The sequence below is a fragment of the Anser anser genome (assembly GCF_964211835.1).
Source record: "Anser anser genome assembly, chromosome: 9".
Taxonomy (NCBI): Eukaryota; Metazoa; Chordata; class Aves; order Anseriformes; family Anatidae; genus Anser; species Anser anser.
The window spans coordinates 16,061,174-16,081,100 of NC_139729.1; the positions used below are offsets into that span (position 1 = coordinate 16,061,174).

At 45.5% G+C, this 19,927-nt stretch overlaps 1 protein-coding gene across 6 annotated transcripts in view; it reads left to right on the forward strand.

Annotated features, from left to right (window-relative positions):
- The first annotated feature begins 7,498 nt into the window (after positions 1 to 7,498).
- ATP13A3 (ATPase 13A3) overlaps positions 7,499 to 19,927 on the forward strand; it is a 59,194-nt gene continuing 46,765 nt past the window's right edge. For 3 of the 6 annotated variants that reach the window (XM_083848514.1, XM_083848512.1, XM_083848516.1), the window contains exons 1-2: positions 7,500 to 7,695; positions 8,540 to 8,589. The gene's annotated coding sequence lies outside the window, so the exon portion shown is untranslated. Of the gene's footprint in view, positions 7,696 to 8,106; positions 8,277 to 8,539; positions 8,590 to 19,927 lie in introns of those variants that run through there. The other 3 variants (XM_083848515.1, XM_083848517.1, XM_083848518.1) reach the window with 2 other exon arrangements.

Sequence of the window (19,927 nt, forward strand, 5' to 3'; positions counted from 1 at the left end):
GAATGGGAGCTGTCCTCTCGCCCTCAATTTCAGCTCACTCCATCTCCTCAGCACGTGCCTGCCCCTGTCTCGTGTCTTCTCTGAGCAACCTCCCATCAGAGGTGGGTGGGTGTGTGGGGACCTTCAGCCTGACTCAGGGCAGCAGCAAGGGCTTCTGCTTCTCCACGGCTGATGTCAAAGAACAGATGAAAGCAAGCGGTGCATGCACTGTCAGTTATCTCCTCAAAACAGTCATCAAATTCAGTTTTTTTTTTCTTTTTTTTTTTTTCAGTTCAATAGGGGAATTTTGCTATGACAAATATGTCTCGGAAACTGGGAATGCAAACAGCACTAGTTCAAAGACATTTTTCCAGTGCTGCAAACCTAAAGCTGCTCATCACAGCATAGCTCTCGCTGGGCTGAGTGGTAACAAGGATTGCATTCTTGCTTCATACTAAGGGTATGAAAGCAAGGCACTAATTTGCAGATCTTGAAGAATGCGTTAGTGGTATTTCAGTAATCTAATGCTCTGTAGCCTGTGAAGGCTGCACAGTAACTGAAAGGAAATATATCTTTGTTTTTATTCACTTGGCTTTATTCCTAATTCACTCTTTGATGCCATCAGCCTGGGATAATACATTTTCAGAGATATGCTTGAAATTAAGGAAACGAGTCTGATTAAGTCCTTCAAACATACTTTGAGGGAGAAATGTACAATGATAGAGGTATTAAACGCTCCATTTTCAAGCAATTCTAATATGAAATCAAAACATCGTGCTGCTAGATAGTGAGGTCCATTAGCGGTGTGTGTGCATTCTTCAGCTCAAAAGCATATCTGCTTTTCCAGTTGTGAAAGCTGCCCGAGAGCTTGAATTTTTCCTCTGTGCCGGGTGGGCAGAGGCAGGTTAATTTCGCAGTCGCTTTGCTTACAGCCAAATAATAAGTGCAAGAGCACTTGCCCTTTGCTAAATGTACCCTCTTAGATAAAAGCGATGGTTTCTCAAGAGTCTTGCCTTTGAGGTTGGCCTACATTTTACCTATTTACTTGTTTGCTTTGGTATGTCTGTGCTGGCTTGGGTTTCCCTGTCGTGGGTGGAGTTTCCCTGCATTTACTGGAATACTTCTTAGCGAAGTCAGTAGCTGTAGCAGGACCTGCCAGGTCCCCTGGGCAATTTTTCCACGTGGCTGGGATACCTGCTACCAAACTGAACCCTCCTTCGCAGGAGAAAATGCTGCAGCCTCTGCTTTGCTGCTGCTCCCACCAGAGCTGCCATGGTACCCAAAGATTTCTGCCCAGCCTGGATCTGGACGGGACAAGCCCTGTGCAAACCCTCGGGACAGCGGCGTCCTCACTGGAGACACCTGGGTGTGCTCAGCACGGCAGACTACAGGACAGCTCGGTGCAGTTGTGGAAGCAGGAGAGGCGCTCACCAATCCCTTTCCTTGAGCTACAGTGCAGGTCAGGGAAAGTCTGATGTCCTGCTAGCTGAAAAGACTTCTGCATTAAAGACAGAGACAGAAAAAAACAGGGACAAGTACCAAGAAAGCCAGTGACGTGCCCAGTAGCTGCAGAGAGGTTCATTTAAGGCTGTGGCAGGAACCTCTGGGGAGGGAATCATCTTGGAAGGGCCTGAGCAGTACGCTGTAAACAGGCACAGCCTCCCTGCTGCTTTCCATGGCAGGCCTGGGGATGGCAAGAGGAATGGGAAAGCACGATACTATTTATTCTGTCTGCTATAAAAAGTGACTATTTAAGATCTTGTTCTAATAAATGGAGAGATGAATTCCCCTTTCACTGTGACTGCTGCTGAAGACATGTGACTTATTAGATATGCTGCTGTTGTAATGGAAATTACTAGCAAGACTATTTAATCCAAGAAGAGCTGAATGTCTGGAGAAAGGAAAAAAAAATAGGATAGGGTGACACGAGAGAAAAGAAAGGCCTCAGCTGTGACAGTCTTGGGCACTTTGCACTATTTGCTCTTTAAGCTGTTTCTCAAGACCTTCTGGCAGAGAAGTGATAATAAATTGTTAACAACTCAGACTTGCCAATTTAGTTTAAGGAGCTTTAAAAGGAGGCTTTTAAAGACTTGTGCCTCTCAACTGCTGATGATTCATCTTGAACAGTAAAACCGTGATTGCAGATTGCCAGCCCCCATTTCACAGGACACTCTGTACACCTGGCTGTGCCTTCGGGAGCTCAGGCACTTGGCCGGGGTTTGATGTTCCCGTGCAGGTGCCAGATGCGCGTAGGAGTGCAGCGTGCGGCCGTGGTGCTGCTGCCAGCCCGCTGACCTTGGGAACATCGGCCAGCAGCGAGCCCCAGCCTGCAAGCAGCTGAGGTCAGGAAAAGCAAACAAAGGTAGGAAAGGTAGGAAGAGGCTTTCCTTGCCAGGAAAGTCCCATAGGAGGCCCCGCGGTTGCCCCCAGGGAGGACTGAGTGGCACAGGGCTAGCAGAGGTGTGTTTGCAGCCTCGGTGGCCAGGTGTGGCCAGCTGCATGCCCGTGCACTTGGGAGAAACCTTCCCAGAACCTTCTCTGAGCTAAGGCACATATTTATACAGTCCTACCAGAAAAGGCAGGGTGGAACACGCTAACATATACACATTAAGGAGAGTGAATAAATAAACAGTAGGTTTTGATTTATTTTCTCTGCTACTTGGATATCTTAGTTTTGGCACAGGATAGATTTTGTACACCAATGTGATCTCCAGTTAGGCTTTTGTGTTTGCTGATTTAGAAATCATGCACAAAGGAGAAAAAACCTTGCAAATGTTCTTAAAGTGAAATTATTTTTATACTCTGTGCTGCAGAAGCACATAAACCTAGCTGGCCCCTGGCAGCTAGGTGCTGTACAGCAGGTAACACTGACATCTCTGCCCTCAAGAATCTGCAGTTTAAGATGAGATAACAGTAGACAAATTCAGACTGGGGAAAACATATAAAGTACGATCAGTCAGCCTGAGGAAGGGCACTCACTAAACACCATGTATCTTCTTGGCATCATTCAGCACATCCGCCAGGGAACATGCAGGGACACCAAGGAGCACATACCTGCTGCGTGGGGATCAGGCTGTGAAGGGAGCGATCGAGATGTCGCATGTGGCAACTCTTCCAGTTGCAGGAGTTGTAAAGGAGCCGGTGAGACAGTTTTATTGGGTCCTGCACCCAGTTCAGACCCACCAGAAAACATGTTTGGGTAGAATATATGTGCCTATGAAATCCAAATAGTCATGGGAAAACTTTTAAGAAAGGCTGCTGGACTTGATTTAAGCAGGCTGACAGAGCTGCTTCTGTCCTCCAGCCCTGGGCTGCTATTGTGTTCCCACATTTTCGAGCAAAGTCTCGAGGAATTATGCTGGCTGTAAATGGACGTAACATTTCCAAAAGCTGTGACAGCACTGCAGTGTGTGCTCTGGATCAGTTCCTTGTGTTAGCAAGTTTCACAAAGGTGAACTGAGCAGAGAAAGACTGTTATTTCTACTGTGTGTTTTTTTTTCCCTCTTTTTTTCTACCAGGTTGAAGACCTGATGCTTTAAAAGAACTGAACACAGTGATCTATTGCTAAGCCATAACTCAATTTGTCCTGTGACCTGTCCCTTTCCTAGACAAAATGTAGCTAGCAGTGCTGCTGGAGAGCCGAGCTTGCCAGGCATCTGCAGTGCTCCAAACCAGAGTAATGCCAAGGGAGCTGGAGAGCAGCTGAAACAGCTTGAGGAGATGGGTGGAGGGAACAGGCCAACCACAAAATTAATCTTTGAATTAATAAAAGCCTGCATGGTTTGAGGTTTGTGAAGCAATAAACAAGTTGAAATTTGCCAGAGACTGAAAAAGAAAAGCAATTAGGTGTAAGGGAAACCTTCTAATGTGGATAAAGATAATACGTTGGAATACGCAATGGGTTGAAAAAGATGATGAGAAGTTAACCTTTAATTGAAAATGACTACAGGAATTTTGATGAACATGTTAAAGTATGTATCAGAGCAAATCTTTTTACTCTTATTACTAATAGGGAATGACGGAATAAGAGCTTCTGTTTAATAGCAGTAATAACTTCATAATATTTCTCCTTTGAGTCATATGGTAGGCTCTTTCACCAGTCAGTACTTAAGTCCAAAAAGGATCTTAGACTTTTCCTCATCACAGTCTCGTTTCTGGGTATGTATGGATGCCTGCTACTCCCATTTATGTGTGCTGCCTCTGGTTTTCTCTCAATATCCCGGCAGAACGGTACCCATTTCGGTGCTCCTGCCTTCACGTGACTGTTCTGGCAGTGCCACGTAGCTGCCGCTTGCCCCGTGCCCTCCCTGCAGCCTCTGTAGCACCGCTGCTCGCTGCATGGCCTGGGAGGGAGGACAGCTTCGTCCTGCTCTGCCAAGCCAACGCGAGGAGAGGACTGGCTTTGTGTGAGGTGTGATGGGAGCTGTGCAACAGTTTTAGGGTGAGCTACAAAGGCAATGCAAACAATTGTGAGTGCACACATAGAGGACACAACAGCCAGCTTAGGGAGACGCTGTGCTGTGCATTGCTCTCTGGAAGTGACCACAGTTTGGTCCGTTTGCAATGTGCTGAGTGACGACTTCCAACAGGCACCACGTGTTTAGGCACGCAGTGCTATAAAAACGCCAAATTTGCAAGGCTAAAAGCATGAATAAGGGAGAGTCTGAGGAAATGCTTCGGTGCAATCCAAATGGAAATTGGGGGAGTTCTTCACAAATGTGTTATTAGATGACTCAGCCATCACCATTTCAATGTCACAAAAGGAGGCTTTCTGGTTTTAAAATAAAACAAAACATCCTGCTTAAAAGGGGAGGTGTAGGCAATAATAATGAATTAAATATAGTTGAACATTTGGAAAGCTGATAGCACTGGGTAGATCAATGGTCCGGAAAGAGGGGGTAATTAATTAGGGGAATTCAGTGAAAATATATATGGCCAATATGATTGATCCCCACCCAGTGGTGAGAAAAGCTGAAATTATTCAGTAAGCTTTTCTGTTCTTCGTTTGGAAAATGAACAGAATGGTGTCCCCATATCTAACAGTGATATTTTTCTCTTCCAGGCTGTATGCAGAACTGGTTAATAACCATCCATCAAACTAGAGCTGGAAAACTTGCGCACAGAAGTATTTTTAAAGCTGCCCAACATGGCCATCAAATCTTTAATACTGATTTCTCAGCAAATACTGTGTCACTGAATTTCCAGAGAATCAGGGGAAAAAACTGTTGAGTCATTATCCCAAAACAGTAACTGCTATGTCCTAGGTAAGCATTAACCAAAACTTGGCTAATCTAACCCCAATCCTTGGCAAAAGCAGTAAGGAGGTTGATGAAGTATGCGGCCAACACAGAATTAAACTCCAACATTTTCTGTGAATGCGTTGACTCCAGAAATAATGTTTTTAACTTTTCTTGGTGAGGAGACGCGCTGAATGTAGGAAGATGATCATTCTGACTTGAGTCAGACCAGTTCAGTATTACAGCTAATTTTGGGCGGCTGCCAAAACGGGCGCTTTTGTTTCTCCCATTCTTTTCCTCTTGTTCCCTTAAATAGTGGTCATGTGCCTGCCTGGTGAATCAGTTCAACTCTCGACCAACAGAAAACCATTTCTTTTCCACGTTTCACTGGTAGAGTTTCATATTGGCTCACCTTGCTGGGCTGACTCATCCGGGGGCTGTGTCAGAAGCACCGTGAGTGTGCCACCGGGGCGATGCGATGGGCTTGGGCCATTTCCCCTCCGGAACCTGCTCTGGCTGCACGCCAAAAGATGCAATGCTGACTGATTCCCTTGATCTGCAAGGAAGCGGAACTGCTGGAAAAAAACGTACTATGTGGAAAATATAGATCCTCGTATGGCTTACAGACCCCTCAGTGATTTATGGTGCTCTTCAGAATCTTAAACTGATGCATCTGGAAAATGAACCCGAAGGTGTACTTAGTGAAGCCACACCGGTGTTTATAGATTACCTGGAAACATTCAGAAACATTTCTGGTACAGTGCTTGGAACGATGCACACGTTGGTGGGGCAGTAATCAAGAGCAGGTCAAATCAGCCCTGCCGCCCCAGCTGGCTTTCCTGGCTGGGTGTATCTGAGCAGCACACGCATCTGACAGAGCTAAACACCGGGTTCTAGGAACCGAGAACAGAGAGCACACGAGCTTCAGCCGAGCGTGTCGCGGCGAGCAGTGACACGGAAAAGGGCTGCCTGCGAGGAGAGATGCGCTGCTCGGGCACCGCTATGCTCAGATAAGCCTATCGTTAGGTGGCTGCAGGCGCTGTTGGCAGCAGCGGAGTAAGATGGGTTATTAAAGGCAGGCGTGTGTCTGGTGGCACGTGTGGAAGCAGAGGGAGATACCAGCCCTTCGCACTCCTCTTGGGGTCCAGCCAGCAGGACCTGGGTGACCTGGGACTGGTTTCATAAAGCGCTGGGTTTCGGCTCTCCCCTGCAGGTGCTGCCAGGCCCCTCTGCAGGAGTTTTCTGTGGGCTTTCCTGGTGCTAACCCCAGGGATGATCACCTCCAACGGGGCGATTTTCCATGAGCTGTTTCCCTCTTCCCTCTCAACGCTCTCCAACATCCTTGCGGCCACATGTGCCTTTACGGATGGATATTTGGAAAGTGGCAGCGTGGTTTTAGATGCTATCAGCCCAGCAGCTGGAGGCAAGAGTATGCCGGGCCCGCGGGACCATGCAGCTCCCTGCAGCCTGCCGGCGAGGCCCACGGGAGCTGGGGCTGGCGATCGCCTTCACCCGGCTTCCTCCAGCTCTGCCGGCCCGTGCTGGGGATGGCACTGGCTCTGCTGTGGGCCCGGCAGCGGCCGAGAGACGTGGTTCGGTGGGTGGTGGTGGCGGGGGGGCGGTGGGATGGGACGGTCACAGAGGTCTGTTCCCACCTCAGCGATGCTGTGAGCCCCCCAGCCCAACATCAGTGGTTCTGTGACCCCCCCCCCCAGGCCAACCCTAAAGATGCTGTGACCTTAATGGTTCTGTAAGCCCAACCTTAACGGTTCTGTGCCCATCTCAGCCCCACCTCAGTGATGCTGTGACCCCCCCCAGCCCAACATTAGTGGCTCTGCAAGCCCCCCAGTCCAACATTAATGACTCTGTGACCCCCCCACCAGCCCAACTTAATGATGCCGTGGGTACCCTCAGTCCCACCTCAGTGATCCTCTGAGTCCCCCAGCCCAACCTTGGTGGTTCTGTGACCCCCCCAGCCCAACATTAATGGTTCTGTGACCCCCCCAGCCCAAATTTATTGGTTCTGTGAACCCCCAGCCCAACATTAATGGCTCTGTGACCCCCCCCCGCCCAACTTAATGAAGCTGTGCCCCCCCCAGCCCCAGGCATCCCCAGTGGTACCGGGCCCTGCCCCCCCCCGGTGTCCCCCGGCGCTAGCCCCGCCCCCTCCCCAAGCCCCGCCCCTCCCCTTGCCCTCTCCCCCTCCCTTCCCAAGCCCCTCCCCTCCCCTCTCTTCCGCCGGGCGGGCTGCGGGGGGCATCTCGCGGCGGCGGCGGGGGCTACGTCACTTCCGGCGGCCGTCCCTCCCTGCCCCGCCCAGCGCGTGCAGCCGGTGGCGGCGGGATCCGCTCGCGAGGGAGCCGCGCGCGGGCGGGCGGGGGGGGGGCGGGGCGGGGAGCGCCGGTCCCGGACCCGGTCCCGGTCCCGGTCCCGGTCCCGCGGGCGGCCGCCGGCATGGGGCTGAGCTGAGGCGCCGCCGGTGAGTGCGGGGTTGGGCGGCGGGCACCGCCGGAACCGGCACGGCCGCGCTCGGTGGGGGCCGCCGGGAGAGCCTGGCCCAGGGGGAGGGCCCGGCGCTGAGTCAGCGCCCTGCGGGCGGCCCCGCCGGGCACCGGGGGGCTCGGCTGGCGGCATGGAGGCGGCCGCGGGCGCTCCGCTGGCCTGCGGAACGGCCGGGAGCGCCGCCGGTACCCGGCACCTTCATCCGCCGCCACCGCCGGCACCATTTGCAGCGGCGGGCAGCCGGAGCGAGGGGGCCGCATGCCTCGCCTCGGGGCTCCCAGCGTGGGCTCAGCCCTGCGGGGCATCTGCCCCCTGTGAGGCATCTCCCCCCGCGAGGCATCTCCTGCAGGGTATCCCCCCCCCCCCTTTACTTTTTTTTTAACGCAGCAGAATTTCTTTGAATCGCTCAAGGTGAAGGGGAAGAGCTTCCATACCTGCAGCGCTGGCTCCCAAAGCCCGCTCGTGCTGGCTCGCGAGCTGTGCCCGCAGGTGTTGTGGTTGGACGGCTGCTCGCTCCTGCTGGGGCACTTGGAGAAGCGATTGTCTGCCTCAGCCCAGGTAGCGCAGCCTCCAGCAGTCGGAGGTGGTTGACATGTGGAGTGTTGTGACACGGCTGTTGATGCGCCTGGCTGTACTGCTGGCTGTCTTCTCTTAACCTCTGGTTATCGAGAATTTTGTTCCAGTTCTAGAATTCTTCATAATGTGTTCTTTGCTGTAAATGCTACCTAGAACTGTCAGCTATTTTCCCAGCAGGTGCGATTAAGATTAAGTTTCATTGAGCCTATTCATTTCTCTGACTGTATTTTTTTCTTTAATTTTAGGTGACTCAGCCATTGTATGAGATTTGTCCACACACTGGCTCTTCAGACAGGTTAGCTATATCTTTCTGCCGTCGGTCTCATCATATTTGAATAGCTGATTTTTCTTTTCATTAACATAAACCTGTCTTCTATAAGGTCCTGTGTTGTCTACCGCAGAACACTGAATTTCTTGAATCTCTGGAGAAACATCTTTTTTGGCGTTATTTAAATGCAGCGTATGGAATAAGTCAGGCCTTGCTAAACTCAGTGTCCACGTATCGGTGTCATAGGTGACAGCAGCAGACCTTGACTGCGTGTACACTGAGGAAATGTTTGTTTGTCGTGGTACGTAGCATGGCCATAGGGCTCCATGCTGCTGGTTTTGTACGCTTCTTTTTCTCTTAGCGATCTGTGGACACAGCGTTACAGTTTTTGATGAACACGAACCATGTAAACCTAGAAATGGGGATTGATTGGAAAATTTATTAGTATTGATCTAACTCTCCTCAGTTCTAAGAAACACGCTGATAAGATGGCTTGGTGGAATACCAGTGTTGTGTATTAGCAGCAGTGTAGTCACCCGTGAGGAAGAACACGAGAACACTGGCTTCTGACAGCTTGGGATGTTCCAGAGTGAGCGCCTAGGTCAGCTAGGGAAAGCCGATATGATCGGAATTATTCGGCTTCTGAAGGGCTTCAGAAAAAGGGTAAGCGTTCCAGTCGTGATGCTGATGTGAGGGACAGAGAAGTGGTTCAGAAGGCCAAGTGCAATGTGGTACAGCTCGGGGCAGACTTCAGGCCTTTTCCCAGGTTCTTGTTCAAGCTGGCACTGCTACCGAAAATGAATCTCTTCCCTTGGCAGCTTTTTGTACCTCTGCACTCTGCCACCCGAAGTGTTCTGTGCAGCTCAAACCCAAAGCAGGAAGACTTACCTTGCCACAGATAACTTGCAGCAAGTCATGTCACCAAGATCAGTCTCTGAAGGAAGGAGCAGCGTGTGTTTTTTTTAAGGTTTTTCAGAGCAAGTACTGACGTAACGTACTGTCAACCTGCAGGGAGGTGGTGATACTGACCTGGTGTGGCTGGGGAGGTAGCCATCATCTGCTTGTTCTTAGTCAGTGGCTGGAGTTCCAGCTTCTGCTGCTTGATGTTTCCGGTGCAAGTCAGTGTCAAACTTTCCAGTTACACTTTCTTTTGCTGTACTTCCATATCTCTAATCTTTATCTCATCTCTAATTCTCAGTTAAACCCTTCTATTTAGCATGCAATTTGCTGCTGCGTGTTTTTCCTTTTTGATATGGCTCCCTTTCTGTCTAGGTGCGTCTGCTGAAATAAAAAGCAGTTTCTAGGCTAGACTGTTCAAGTGGAATGTTTTTATTGTACTCCTGTGTCTTGCTATTACTAGTTACGCCTTTTGACTTGATGTTGCTTGGATTCCTAAAGTGCTCCAATTACCATGGTAACTTACTGTCTCAGTCTTTTAGAGGAACTCTGTCCAACTTCACGAGCATATAGGGTATTACATTTGGATTTAGCCTGCTAAGCTGTGCTCATCCCTTTCCAGGCTTGTATCTGCTCAGCTTTCATCTCCTTCAGAATCTCTTGCTGAGGTTCTGGCTGCCTGTCTCCCTTCACCTCTCCATTTATACCTGCCCCATCTGAGGTCCCATAAAGCTGTGAGATGTTGTTAACTTTGGTTTTGGCTAAAGCTGTCCCTCCGTCTCATGAGGAGGAAAAAGAAGCTCCATGGAAGTTATCCAGCGACTTTGCAATCTCTCTCCAGCAGAGCTGCTGGACAGCAGCTGCTGGCTTCCTGAAAGTCTTCTGGTAGTGGTGCTGTTCGGGGTTCTCTGCTCGGTGTCTTCAGTAGCACTCTCCGGACAGAACTCATCATGCTCTCACCCTATGCTTTTTTTTTTTGTTAATTGTCTTCTAGAATAAGTGTTTGTTCCTGTGTTTTTTTTTTTTATTCAGCCCTTCTCCTCCAGAGAGGGCTTGATGTCTGGGTCAGGCACTAATCCGTCTCTAACTGGAAGACAAGGAGTGAGGTGTCTGAGCAGGGCCCTGCCGGGATCAGCGCGGGGGAAGTTGCATCATGGTGGCTGAGTAAGATTGAGAAACTTCATGTTTCAGGCCTCCTCATGGCCAGCACGCCATGTGACAGGCATGATGCATCAGGCAAACTGTTTTGCTGAGGACCTAATGAATCCTTTAAAAAAAAAAATAAATGTACTGATGAATTTTTCAGAAGAACTTTTCTTGTTTGCCTCAAGGAGGTGGTGTCTCCACTGTCTTTTGTGGGGGGTAAAAGGTAGCCAACAGGACCTAGACTTTCAGTGGTATGGAGCCAAGTTCCATTCATTCTAGGGGCATTCTGTGGAAATGCTTTTTTATTGTTAAAGCCAGGTCGAAGTGGGTTGCCCATGTCACAGATGCAATCTGTACTAGAACAGGGGATTGACGTGGAAAAGCCAGGTATTCATCAAGCATGTTAACTGTTGGACCCTTGTTCCTTTCTTTTTTTTTCCTGGAAACCTTCAGATACTGTTTGCTTTATTTCAGTAAATGCCAGCAGTAGATTACTTTGACTTAGCTTGTCTAAAGTTGGTTGTAGGAATCCGTCCTTCTGGCGTGCAGAATTTCTGAGTTGAGAGGTATACTTAAGTGTCCTTATCAGAGGCTGGAGAGAACTGTTTTAACACTTTCCTTGTTAAATGTCTGTCTGGTATGAGCCTGGCGTGGAAGGAAGAGATTGCATTCCTTTAAGATGTTGTGAAAGAAAGTTCTTTAAGTAATTCTTATAAAACTTTAACTTTTGGGAACTAGAAAAATGGAGTTTCTCAGATTTCATTTCCTCAATTTTCAGACGTTGTCAGAGTAAAGTGCAAATAAATGCTTCTTCAGCATACAGTTAGACTCAGCTTTTGAAGTACTTAGAAATTTGCATTGGAGAATTGAGTGAGCGTGCACTTTTTTGGGTGGAGATGACCGCAGTGTGGTATATAGTACAGGCAAGCCTGCTGTGGGCCTGTAGGCGTGGTGGTGTGCCAATTAATACATCTTGGGTTCTCTCTGTGGGGAAGGAAACCCAGCGTTCTGACTAGTGCTTGAATCTGGCCATGTTTATCATGGTAGAGTTAGTACAAAAGAAATCTTAGTTCAAAAATCAAATTTCCTAATTGGATGTTTTAAAAAATATTTGAAATAGCAGTAAGGCTGAAGTGTTTCCCTTTCACTGTTATACAATGAGCTAAAAATAGTTTTCATTCATAAAAAAGCTATTTCCTTTGTTAAGTAATCTGCTTAGCAGAGAACAAATGTTCAGTTTGTAGTAAACTGTAGTTGTATTATAGCCTCAAGTCTGACACCTTTATTCCTGAGTGAAATAACACTGCAAACTTTAATCTTTGGTAGCCGAAAGGCAGCCTTAAATAACAAACGATAGGTGTTTCATTGTTACTGCTTGGGATTTATGAAGGAGGCGTACACAAAAATCTGAAGTGCTGTATGTTGCAGCTCTTTTTCTTATTTAAACAAGGAAATTTAACCTTCAGCACCTTCTGCGTGGAGCCCTGTGCATGGGTTTGGCAGTGTGTCCATGGCCGGGCAGTCCAGCTGCTTGCTCCAAAGTGGTGCAGTGTCATCATGTTCGTAATCCTGTCTGTTTTACCAGAAATCGCTGCACTTGGGATTCATCTTCCTTGCATGGATCACGTATTTGTCCTTTAAATGAATTGAGTTCTTTTTGTAGTTCTGATTTATTAGAGTTCTGGCGTTACATTGGTCATCTTAAAACAGCTCTTTGGAAGAGGATCAGGTACTGGAAATAGTAGTAAGTCCATTGCTTCTTTAGTTGGACTGAGATTTTTTGTAGTATTTACTACCCGTAGACCATCCCCCAAACCAAAAGTATCCGATTCTGTTTTTTTTCTCACCTTTATCAAAGTTCTGTAATGTGTTTTCGGTTTAGAAGGTACATTCAACAACAAAAATGGCATCTCCTTTAGATTTTAGTGTAGGTAAAGGATGTTAAAATGAAAGGCGAAAAATGAGAACAGCTATGAAATCAGAGCTCCTGGTCCTTATGAAGGGTGTGAGACAACAGCAAAATGGAAAGGGTTTTGAGAAATAGAAAAAGTAGTAAGACTGACTCTTAGCTTTTTCTGACTTTGGATGCAAGAAAAATTGAATGTAGAAAATAAGTTGCACTATAAAGAACGTTCAGGAAAGGGTCGTAAGAATCAGTGGGGACAGATACTGGGAAGGCCAAAATGCAAACGGAATAGCAACGAGCAAGAGGCAACATTCCTGTAAAAGTACACTTTTAGTAGGAGGAAGATGGGAAAAAAGTGATCTTGATTCAGTGGAGAACTTACATTTGTGCAGAAGATGCAAACATTTAAGGTGCTCATTGCCTAATTTGCTTGTCCTCTAGCACAGCTTCACACAGGTGGATAATCTTATTAATACTTGCATGAATATTTGTGATTTTGCACTGGAGAGTAGTTTGCTTAAATGGTTCTTCATCAGCTGGCCATGATAAGCTTCACTGTAAAATTCTTAAAATGACTTTAAAAAGCTCAGTAAATGCTAAAAGATTACCTAGAAGTACTCACAAGTACTAAAAATCTGGCAAAGGACGAGTCTTCAGAGACGTAGAATGGAAGAGAGCTGGAAGTCTGAGAGTTCACTTCATCTCAACAAATGGAAAAAAACTGAGATAAATAAGCTTACATATTTTCAAGTTCTTGGAAGATAAGTAGAATAGCAGCATGGACTGTTTTGTGGGAGAATAATTACATCAAAGGGCTAATATCTTTTTATTTCAGAGCAGAAGAGTTTGTGGGTAGAAGCATTGGCAGTCTTGTCTCTTGATTATTTTTTCAACAAAGATTTTCCACATCTTAGTGGCTTCATAAGTAAATGGAGGCATGATCTGGAGGAAAGTAGTTTAGGGAAAGTGTAAAATTGGGAAGGTAATTCTATTCAGAGAACAGTAATTAATGATTCAGTGTTGAAATGAGAGGTTATGTTGAAGGGTTGTGTCCTGGATACAGTTGCCTTTAATGAAAGCATCAGCCAACTGGCTGATTAAGCGTGCTTATTAAATTCTGAGGGACTATGTGTTGGAAGATGTGATGAGAGTTCAAAATGACCTGAAAAATAGGATGAAATTCAATAGGGACAAATGCAGACTGCTGCATTTAGGCAGGAATTATCAGCTGTGCAAATGCAGAGTGAGAAATAACTGGTTAGGTACTAGAAAAAGGACCTGGGGGTGTACTGGATCACAAGTTGAACATGAGTCAGTGTCACACTGCTTTCAGAAAAGGCAGATATCGTGCTGGGATGTTTAAACATGAATATTGTCAGTGAGATGTAGAGCTGAAATCCTTTGGCTTTGTTTACTATTGGTAGCCTCGGTGTGCACACAGTATCTGTTTCAGGTGCCAAAATTCAAGAATTCAGACCACTTGGAAAGAGTTCAGAGAAGAGAAATGCAAATGATCGGAGTTTGAGGAAACAACATCATAAAGATGGAAGAAAATCAGTTATTTTGGCAGGAGATGAGGAGGTGAAGGGGACTGTAACAGATTTCAAGTGTTTTAAATTTATAAGAAGGAAATGCTGTTTTCTGAGACTGTTATGGACAGGTTGAAATGGGATTAAGTTTACTCAAGGAAAGCACGGATTGTGCTTTTAGCTTGCTTACAGTAAAATAGTACTTCAAGAAGTCTTATTACTGGTGGCCATTAAGAACAAGCTAGTATGTGTTGGGAAAGGCAAGCATAGTTGGTTTGGGTTGGGGAATAGACTAAGCTGTCTACTGCCGTACCTTTTACCCCACTTTAAAGGATTCCAATTTTAGTTTGTGTTGGGACAAGGAGACGAAAATGCAGAGGACGCTTTCTGTCCGTCATACAAAATGTATGCTTTTGTGGTCATACAAAGTGAGTTTAGACCTTGCAGACGTTCTGATGGCTGGACCACGCTGCTTGGATCAGTGTGGAAAGATGCTGTGCTTCGTGTCACTGCTTGCAAATGGAGCAGGTTCTCGTGCTGCCGGGAGGTTCTCTGTGGTAGAAGCTCTACGGCATGGGAGTGTGTGTCTGTCACTTCAGTGCAGTACAGCTTTGCGAAATCTTCAGTTATTCTGGAAGTTTCAGTAGCTTCAAATTACTGCTTTAGACTTAAATTGTAATCCTAGTGCTTAATCGTCGCTAGAAAGGTCCACCTTTGCCTTTGGAGATCTCTGAAGGACACATACTTCAGTACATACACCAGTAGAGGAAGTCTTAGTGAGGACAGATAACTTTCAAAGCAGAAAGTCCAACTGCCAGCAGAGCCATCCTATTTTAAGCATTGTTATTCTCATGCCCTCTTAGAATTGCTTTTAATTGTCTGCAGTAGACTTCATGTCAAAACAAAGTATCCAACTAGTCCTTCTCTTTTGGTGACTTATTCTTAAGATAACCGGAATGTATGGAAAAATTAATTTAATCCTATGCATTTTGGTATAATACCATGCCTCCAAATCAGTAAAGAAAATTACAGTTACATTATAACTCTGTCCTTTAGATCTGCCCGAGTGATTGGTGTTAAGAGCAGCAAGAGTTTATCTTCTGCAGGACAAATTTAATGCAGTAGTAGACATGAGGAGCTGAAAGTTCAGTGATGTAGTTGAGGGTTGGCCTCCAATAATTGAGGTTGCAATAGTATATTGCAGTTAGATTGCATTACCTATCTTACCTTATCTTCACCCTGTAGTAGTGTTTATTGAGCTGTATGTCTTTTCTGGGTACAGGTGAATTTCCTGAACAGCCCTTTTGCTGTTGAATTGCTAAATAATATTTTCTCTGAGCAGAAGGATGGCTTTTCTTATCCATGCTTTCCAAATAGAAAAAATGTTTTTATATCAGGGAGTGGAGGAATCTTAATGTTATCTGCTGTTGTTGTGAAGGCTTGATCCAAAGCCCGGTAAATTCGAAGGGGCTGTTCCATTGGCTTGAACGGTCTTTGTCTACTGTCTAAAACTGGTGCTTCTGTCACTACAGCAGAAATCCAGGTCTGACAAGCCAGCAAAAAGTTCTTTTCAGGCCAGCTGGTAATTCAGACGGGTACATAAAAGAGCTGTCAAATGGGCAGCCTTGCAGGGCGCATTCTTTGGATCGATGCTGTCTTCAGTTGGTCTGTTTGGCAAGGACCAGAAAAGAAGTTAGGTACTTGTTTCAGGAGAAGGTCTTGACAGTACTTCTCTGCGTCATAGGCGTGTTTTATTGCTAGAGGCAATCTACTGAGCCTTAATGCCGGCAGTGTTAAAGGTCCTGGTTTTGACACCCAGGTTTAAGTGCCAGCAGTGAGTGTATGAAACACAGCCTCTGCCTGCTTGTTACTCCGTATGGTTGTCCTGCAGCAGCAGTTTCCCCTGCGCTGGGGTGGGACCAGCCCATGGATGAAGGCACGTCTCTGGAGCAGAGGTGGGTGGAAGATCTCTGAGCGAACAGGCGTGCTTTCGAAGGACTGTTGTGTAGGCTCCTTTGGCTGGAGGTGTGCACAGGCTCCTGCCTTTGTAAGTTTTGTTACGTTATCTACAGATTTTACAACTGGTCAGCCTAACAGAATCCTTACCATATCCTGTGCTAGTGCAGATATCCTCGTGGAGCTCTCTGCTGTTCCAGCCCCTCACCTGCCCAGCTATACTGCTTCGTAGGAGCTCCTGTAGTGGGACTGCTGGCATAACTGCCTTCTGAGCCTGCATTATGAAGTTTTTGTGTCTCAGGCTGGTACTGCTATGCTGCTAGCACTTGTGACACCGGTTTTTAGCCTGTGCCCATTTTAGTAATGATTATCTGGTGCTTTAAATGGCTGCTGCCTCTGTGCTGGCTCGGTTGTTTGTTCACATAACTCCATTGGCAGGGTGGGATCACGAGAGTGTTTTTCTCATTTAGTGCAAAGAATTTTTTTTTTTTTTGTGCCTACGTCTTGCGCATGGAACACACACGGAGTGCCTCTGTTTCTTGTGCCTGCTGCTATCCTCACATAGCATAAACATTTGGGGAGCAATGCCATATTAAGTGCCATAACTGTCTGTCCATCTGAAGTCAAGTAACGCTGCTGATTGTAAGACAGATGTGATGGGAGGATTTACACAGGCTAGTTGGGCAGTGGCTGTGCTGGTTGGTGAGCTCCTTTCAACAGAAGCTGTCTGTCTTACTGTTTCACTCTGTCCTCACATCTTATCTTTTCTAGATTTCCGAAATGTGGATTTTATATCTATGTTTTACTCCATCAAGAAACATCCTAATGCTTAGGATGCTAATTTTATATTATTATTATTTTTAGTTAAGTCAATATTCTTCATTTTGGAAGCCTTGTAACGTGTTTATTAAATACAGCATATAAAGCAAAAGCTATTTAAGCATATGATGTATGTAGAGGATGGTGGCAACCTGTACCATGCTTTAGAAAGCCGACCACTGTTTTGACATAACATTTTTGGAAAAAACAAGGCTCATGGGGGAGATCCGAGTAGAGCATCTGGACCTGTGGTATCTGACAAGGGGCTGCTTCTGAATACTGGAGTAGACACTGGCAATACTCCAGTTTTAGAGGTCAGCAATTAAAGACGAAAGAGTGCTCCTTGATACATTTAATGTACTTAATTACAGCATTCCTGTCTTGCCTTTAAGAAAATTAACCTCCCTCCTTATGGCAGAGAAGCCTGGTACTCTTACTTCTCTTAGTACTGCTAAGGTAACATTTGTAGTTTGAGAAGGAAGAAGATTTGTAAATGGTGGCTGAAATGCTGACATCAATATTGCTCCAGATTTGATCTGTTCAAGGAGAATTTCTACTTTTAGGTAATTATGCAGATTAAATGTTAAATATTAATGCAACGGTGACCCAAAGCTATTGCTTAGCGGAAGCAGCAGTTGTGAAGACCTTTACTGACTGTCAGAGTCAGTGCTGAGAAGACTGCAGCAGTTGAAGGGAGATCAAGTGTCAGATTTTTGCAGCCTGTTTCCATTTACAGGAGATGTCTCCCACTGCTGATGTTGTAGAAATCATTCCCAAGAGGTACACGAGTGCCATTTAGACTGAGTTATTTAAGGGCAGCGATGAAATGTATTGTAGTAGGCTTCTGTGAGTTCATTTAATTTCACTGATTGTAGAAGTCCTTCTTTGAGGGATAACTGTTCACTAAATAACTAAAGCTCTTCTGGGTTTGTAGGACTCTCTTTGAATGACTGGGACATAGTAGCTAGGTGGACGTGGGCCAAAGTTTACATTACAGGCGTGGCAGAACTGAGTTTAATGTTACAGTCCTGCGCTCCTGTTCTCTTCTTGCCTTTGTCAAACTTAAGTCTGTGGACAGAGAACATAACTCATCACTCTCTGTTTTCTAATCTTACCTCATATGGTACTTTTGAGAGTAAATCAATCATTTTCAGGAACTAAGCTGTCAGGTTATGTACGTTCTTGAGCTTGAGAAAATACTCTTCTATAGCTGTTTAGTCTCTGAATGAAACTGGTTTGCAGATTTTTCTGTTACGTATTATTTTGGTTATTAGAATTCAGACATGGTAAGCTGTCCTGCTTAACATCTTAAAAAGGTTGTATCAAAGAACATAATTTAACTTTAATTTTTTACATTGTTATTTTTACAGTTTTAGCAATGTTGTGTAGTATTTCTGTTGGTTGGTGCGTTTGCACATAAGGAGAAGAACTCTATCCATTGAAGCATTTCTGATCTAACTAAAGTGAATGTGATACAAGATTAAGGCTTTATAGCAGTTTAGTATGACTTGAAAATAAAAATGCACTTTCAGTAAACTTTAGAAAACCCAGGTTTAAGTGCTTAAGTTTAATCTATACGCATGGAAATACCTTCACTTCATTAAGAAAAAAATAGAAGGGAGTATAATTTGTTGTCATTTTTGTTAATTTGGAAGACACTGCATTTAGCAGTCACGTAAGCTGAACTTCAGGAATCTTAAACTGTACATCATGAAGTTAGAAAAGTATGAAGAAGAACTTTGTCTCGTTCAGAAGGCTCAGTGGAGAGAGCAACAAAAGGTACTCGATTGTACTTATGATGAGAAAGAAAATAGAAGCGCCAAAGCAGTTGGCTTGCTTATAATGAACGTGACTGGTTCTCTAAATATACTGTAGTCATACCTATGCCACCTAGATGCACTTCTGAAGAAATGAAGTTTAAATGTCTAAACTTTTAAGGGAAGATTCATCTCATGTAATTAGGTTTTGCTTGATCATCTCCTTGAAATTTGATTCCAATGTTCTGATGTTACCCTCAAAATATTTTCCAAGAATTCAGAGGAAGAGGGGAAAAAAAAAGTCATTGCCTCCTTTTACTGAGCATCCATACTACAAAAGCAAATACATCCCAGGGAAGTAGATACTCTACACCGCACAATAAGGCGGCAGCCACGCAGGAAAGGTTGGGCTCTTGGCACAGCCCCTGAGGGGAAATGCTTCCTTGAAAGGACCCATTGTTGCTGCATTTGGGTCTTCAGACTCCCAGTTCTCCGCCTGGAATGCTTGCGGTTCTCTTGGTGCTGGGATGGGGCATCTTTGCCATCTCTGTTATCTAACCATGGTAGTCTTGGTCGTTTAATGAAATAGAAGGTCCGAGTCAAGTTCATGCCTTGTGAAAAAGGAGGGTCTTTTTGGAAGGGGCTTCAGTGCTCAGCTGTTGATGGCTAACACTGGGTGTAACGGCGCTGTGCCTTACCCAAGATGTTTGAAACAGTTTAACTTTCCCTTCCAAGAATAAAGAAAACGTTTCATTGTCCCTGTTGTCAGAGTCCCTGAATTCTAACCCAAAAGTCTAGTGTTTCTTTCCTATTTTGGAATGGAGAATAATAAGTATCTAAAATAAATGTATGCTTTATTGGATTCCTTGACTGTGGTGCAGACCTTCTTTCCTGTATGGCAGCCAGGTAAGGGGTCCAGAAATTTAAAAACAAGGACAGGCTATTCTTGTGTGCCTGAGAGTGGGGACATGCGTTAGGGAATGTTGGCTTTTGGTGCTTGATTTCTCAGATGAAAATTTTCATTAATGTAAGTAGGTGCTGCTTGAAGTAAGATAAATGAGATTCCAGGAAGATTAAGTGGTGAAGCGCTTGACTAGCCGTCCTTGATATGACCGACTGTTTTCCTAAATCCTCTTCTAACGTGTCTTCAACTTTTGCATATACTATTACAGTAGTAGAAAATTTTTAATTGATCTGAACAAAAGGATCTGAAGACCAGTTAGAAAGTAAGTTTTCCGTATAGTATAGGCTGTAGTACTTTGTTATCACGATGTATTACAATATGAGGTCATTGTTAGATATAGGATTATCTTTACTTAATGTAGTATGTATTTTACTGTAAACATTGCAATTGC